General features: G+C 40.4%; 1 gene segment (V, D, J or C); it reads right to left on the bottom strand.

Moving 5' to 3' along the window:
- Positions 1–506: 506 nt before the first annotated feature.
- On the bottom strand, positions 507–1875 carry LOC311016593 (Ig kappa chain C region, B allele-like). The segment is given in 2 exons: positions 1660–1875; positions 507–973 (listed from the first exon to the last, which is right to left on the bottom strand).
- Positions 1876–6024: the final 4149 nt, after the last annotated feature.

The raw sequence follows: 6024 nt of genomic DNA, 5'->3' as shown, positions 1-6024 counted from the left end.
TATTTTAGGATGGTACAACCTTTTTGAATGTATCAATCATTTAAAATGTTTATTTCGTAAAGTAATGAACATAAAGAAGATTATGGAAAATCAGCTTTCCTTCCTCTCGGACGTTTGTGCCGTTATCTTCACCGACTGCCTTCCTGTGTACCGAACCTGAACTGGTTTATTGAACACTGAGCCTCGGCACTGCAACCTTGTCTGTCTGCATGTGTGGGTCCTGTCTTCTCTGTCTGATGGATGGAGGTGAAGTTTCTGCAGAATCCTCCCTCAGTTTAACATCTCTGTATTATTGTATTATAATGTAGAAATATGACTTTTTATAAGATGAATCCAAAGCTTTCATTTTCTGCAGGGAGTAGAACCAGTTGATATGAAACCATTTCATTCTTTACTTCTCTTAATAAAATAAAACACCAAACACTTTATCATGTAATTCATCAGTGAAAGCTTTATTATTATAAAAAGACAGTTATTAAACGCACACATCTACTTGCTGAGCTACACACATTACTCTCTAGCTACTTTACAGCAGTCACACAAGGCTTTATAGTTTCCTCTACAAACGTTGTCCTCAGATTGTTCAGAGCAGCAGGTGTGTTCCTCCTGCTCCCCCCATGCAGCGCTCCTGTCCTGGCCTCCATCCAGACCCTCTAGGCCTTACACTGGCTCCTGTGGAGGGACTGCATCTGGTTGTGGTTGTGATGGAGGACCTTGCAGGAGTACAGCTCTCCTGCCATCCAGCGCTCCTGGCTCAGGCTCAGGGTGCTGCTGCTGCTGTAGAGTCCGCTCTTCTCCTCCTCTGAGCTGCTCAGGACCCCCTCCGTCACCTCGGTGCCGTCCACCTCCCAGCTCACCACGGCTCCCTGAGGAGAGTAGCCGGTCAGCAGGCAGGCCAGCGTGGCCGAGCCCCCAGAGAGCTGCTCAGAGGAGGGGGGAAGCAGGGAGACTGAGGGCCGGATCATGGAGCCAGCTGGAGGGGAGAGCAGAGACACACGAGGAGCAGATTAACTTCCACTGTAGGAAAGACAGCTGAACATGACAGAGGTGACGTTACTGAGGGTTAGCTGTGTGCATGATGCTGTGGTCACACAGAGACATGGGATGGAGGGAGGATTTAACAAATACAACGCTGACTGGAGTTCTGTCATTTACAGGAACCAATCTTCTCCTGCGGCTCTCCTCATGAAATCATTATAGAATCATATACAATGTGACTGAGGAGTCATTGGAATAGAAAAGTTTCATTAATCATCTGTAAACTGTAAGCAGTGAAAGACTTTGACATCTGTCTGTTTCACTTCCTTTTCATCACTTTGAACTAACGAACCGTGAACACAAACTGCAGCGACACTGAATGTACAATAAACCCTCTTATTTGTTTGATCAACATTAGATTTTATAACGTACAGCTAACACACTAACAGATGTTTCAATGTTACAAAATAAAATACTGCATCTACTTCACCAAAACATAATCTATAATAGGAAAATAATATGCAGTGTTTTCCTAAACTCCAATATCAGCCTAGATTAATGAATAATAAATATCCAAAAAGTATAAATGATCCAAAATAATGGTTTGGTTCATCACATTAACTTTTGACAAAGCGATTATAATACTGAACGTTGTAGAAATCATAAATCTGTGATACTTACAGTTAACGATGAGTTTGGTTCCTCCACCAAAAGTGTACCACAGTGATACAACCTCGTTAAGTGGCCGTACAAAAACCTCCTGCACTGTGAACAAGCATCTGTCCACTGAAAACAGAGTTATTTTATAGTAAGAATGCATAATTAATCATTTATTTTCATTAAGTAATGATTTATCTCCTATTCCTTCAACTTCTACATGTTTTTTAACAATTGTATAGCATATTTTTAAATTTGACAGACAAATCTATCCACTGAAAACACTTTTTCTAGTAATATAGAAATAATTATATTTAATTAAATCTACAAAATCTTTCAAATTATATGGATTTAAACGTATTTTAAAAATAAAGACTGATTATATAATTTTTTTTTTTTACTTTTCTACTCCAGACAGAAAAAGATTACAGCCTCCTCATAAGTCATATTTTCAGTCTTATTTAAGTTCATACATGGTTAAATGAACATGATGCTTATAATTAATGATGATTTACAAAATCATATGATGAAAAAGTGAAATATCTGATAGATTTCATTAAATCCTGTCAGTAAATGAACAGCAGACAAACGTTTCATACCAACCACAGTGAACACAAACGTATCCTTAAATCCTCAACTGCACTTTTAATGTGAGTGTTTTCCTCTGTTCCATTAAGATCCTCCATGTTGTTCATCCGAGCCGTATTCCTCCTGATTTCGTGTCCCACGTTGCCTTCAGTCTGTTGAGAGCAGAGAAATCATTTCCATAGAGAGGAGGCTTTGCATCGTCAGCTGATCCTCCAGTGAACTGAGAAGCTTTATAGTCCTGTGAGTTCAACACTGCAGGACTCAGATCTGTCAGTCAACACAGCAGAGACCACAACCACCATGACTCTCATCACCATCCTCATCTGGACGCTGGCCTGCTGCTGGTTTACAGGTTCGTTGGCTCGGCAACATCTCAAACACGACGCCTCGCCTTTTCTCTCCTTTCCTTCTGCTGATGAATGAATGATTTGTTTTGTCCTGCAGGATGCAGCGGTCAGGTGACTGTGACTCAGCCTCCAGTAGTGACATCTACTCCAGGATCCACTGTCGCTCTCACCTGTAAGACTAGTCAGCCTGTTTACAATGGTATTGTGTTGAACTGGTATCAACAGAAATCTGGACAGCCTCCAAAGCTCCTGATATATTACGTTAGCACACGTCAATCAGGAACACCATCTCGGTTTAGTGGCAGTGGAAGCAGCTCTGACTTCACTTTGACCATCAGTGGAGTTCAGGCTGAAGATGCAGCAGTTTATTACTGTCAGAGTGGCCATATCATAAACAGTGCTTGGGTGTTCACACAGTGATTTGTCGTCGTACAAAAACCTCCCTCAGTCAGACTGCAGAGAAGCTGAGCTGTTCCAGCAGGAACCTTCTGCAGCTGCTGAGGAGACACAGACCAGTGAACACAGAGCTGACACAAACCTCACCAAGCACACACTACATATTCACCCTAATAGACACATGACACATTTCAGATCTATCTTCCAATTCAGAAATAGAAAATTGACATCATGATGCATTTTTAACATTAGCAGAACTGTTTCATAATTCATTCCACTATCTCCTACTCAGTCCCTTCACTTTGACTAGAAGATGTTCATTTTCCACATGGAAGTCTCAGTAAAACACATAAAACTACTTTCAGAATATAAACAAAGCACATGTACTCAAGTGCTGTGTTTAAGTACATGTTTGTGTGTCCAGGTTTAAAAAGGTCACAAAGAAACAGACAAACATCGGAAACTTTGCGTCACTTTTGCAGCTTTGGTTGATGTTGCTGCGAACTGAACCAGGATCAGCATCTTTCAAAAAGACACTCGGAGCAGAGCCTGAATTCACCAAAACGCCTCAGAGGAGGAAATGAATCTGAACTGAACAAAAGTTCTCTGAGCGACACGTTTGGTTTCTTCTTTTAGGACAAATAGCAAAAGCATGTTATCAACTTTATCAACTTAAGATTCAACCTGTTTCACACTGATGTTTTTGGAACGCTTGATGACAACTTGATGAAAGAGCTTTTTCACAAAAAGCAGAGTGATATTATTTATTTATCCATAAACACAACTTTGACATTGATTGAAGAATGACAGTCCCTTTAAGGGATTATTACCCATTTAAAAAAACCTTAACCAAAGCAGATAATCCTTTAACCTTCAGAGGAAAGCAAGGACATGCTCAAAATACAAGCCACAAGAAACCTAAAGGATTTGAGGGCTTAAACAAATCTTGAATGGAGAAGAGAACCAAGTGTGCAGTTTTCTAGCATTCCCCCTGAGACCTCTATAGTATCACAGCTGAAGCATCCAGATTAGACTGATGTCATGATCAGGAGAAGAGCAAAGGGCTGTACAAATTAAATGTCATGGTAGTGTAACCCACTAGTTACTATAGAGTTTGGACCAGAGACTAGGTTCGTATAGGAGGGTTTAAAGAGGAAGTGACAGACACAATAAATAAATGGAGCCACGGCGTATATTTAAAGTAAGTTGACTGTATTGAACTGTATGAAAATAAAATAAAATCAAAATAAAATTCAATGCAATGACATCTTATTGTTCAATGTTTCACAGTCTCTCTTTAACATAAAACCAAATAAAAGTGTCCAATAGGAACCGTAACGTTCCTTTAATGTTCTTGAATGTTCTTGTTGTTGGTCAGCGCGCTTCAGTCAATTGTGTGTAAGTCAAGTCAGGGGAAAGTTCAAAGAGTCAGGTGTGTGTGTGGTGGTCCTACCACAGACACACTCAGTTAAGGTGAAGAAGGGCTGGATGTCCTCCTCGGCTCAGGTGCTGGTTCTCTGCTCCTTTGGGCAAGGAACATTTCACTGGCTCGCCATCTCCCTCAATCAGGAGAATCCAGATCCACATCAAAAGGTTTCTCAAGGGTCTCAAAAAAACCTAGCCTGTATAAAGACAGGGCTATTACTTAACACAGAATCATCAAACTTCTCTTATGGCCATATTCAATACATACTATAAATCTCAACACACTACTGGAACACAATAGTGATTAAATGAATTATCTTTTTAACTGTACACTTCTTTTCTTTTTATCTCAAGGTGAGTATTTTCACACATTCTTAATCATTTTAAATCAACATGAATTATTTTAGCTATTTAACCATGAATTATGATCATTTTAGCTTCTTTACCATGAATTATGATCATTTTAACTCAGTTTTCCACATGAAATATTGTTCATTTTAATCTTTTTTAACCATTTCACACATTTTCATTGAATTATTAACTGAAAATTAGCTGAATGCACCTTTAACACACATCACAATATCAATTCAGTGCTTCAGAGTTTCTGCCTCTGTGATAAATGGACATGTTTAGCCGTATTTAATAGACACACACCCTAAACAGTGCATCTCAGAGTGAATACACACACACACACAGGAAAATAAATAGCACACCTCATATTTTCATCAGATTATCAGAGCAAAATATGCAGCTTTAACTCTTAAAACACACAGTAAACAGTAGCGGCAGGTCACGTTCATGAGTAAACAAGCTTTCTGCCCTCTCACAGACTGAATCACGATGTGGCTACTCCGGTTAGCATGGGCTAGCGCTAGTTAGCTCGAGCGACTCACCAAGCCTCTGCCGAAAACAATAACCCACAGGTCCTCGACCACCTCTCTGCTTCAGGTAGGTACACTCTCACGGGTTATTCTGTGTTGATAAGTGAGTTAACAACCGCCGTTTTCGTGACTTCTTATTGTCTTTCTCTTCCGTGTTTCTCATCTGCTCGTACCGCTGCTCTGACTCTGCACCGCGCTACTCTATACTCTCACTCACGCACTGTAACTCTCGCGAGAAGAGGGTGGGACTACTTCCTCTTTCCTATCATGCATATAATACAACAAATAAGGACTATGTGTGTGCAAAATAATATTATTGACAGAATAATAAATGAAAGAGGGTGAAATAAATAAAACATATATTTTAAGGGAAATAACAATATCTGTTTTCTACTGGGTTACAGTAGTATGGAGTCAGCCAGAAGAGGGCGGCCTGTATCTATTTACCAGCAAAGGCAGAAGGAGCAGAGAGATGCAGAGTCCAACGTTTCTTCTGGATCAGTCCACAGGGAGATGTAGCCTCTACTTCCTCCACCTCCTCTCTCCCTTTCACTTCCACAACCACAGCTGGGCCCAAACGGGTTTTGCATGATTTGAATGCATCGCTGCTCCTCGCAGTTTTAAGTTCTCGTGTCACCGTGAGTCTGAACTGTTTTCTCGTACTCACACTGAAAACTGCTTCAGGATGATGTTGCCAATAACTCTGATTGTCATGCTGGGTTTTCTGAGTCAGGGTGAGAGGTTTTGAAGAC

The sequence above is a fragment of the Eutrigla gurnardus genome (genome assembly GCF_963514095.1).
Source record: "Eutrigla gurnardus genome assembly, chromosome: 7".
Lineage (NCBI taxonomy): Eukaryota > Metazoa > Chordata > Actinopteri > Perciformes > Triglidae > Eutrigla > Eutrigla gurnardus.
The sequence above is the reverse complement of the archived record's forward strand: the minus strand, read 5'-3'. Positions and strand labels throughout refer to the sequence as shown.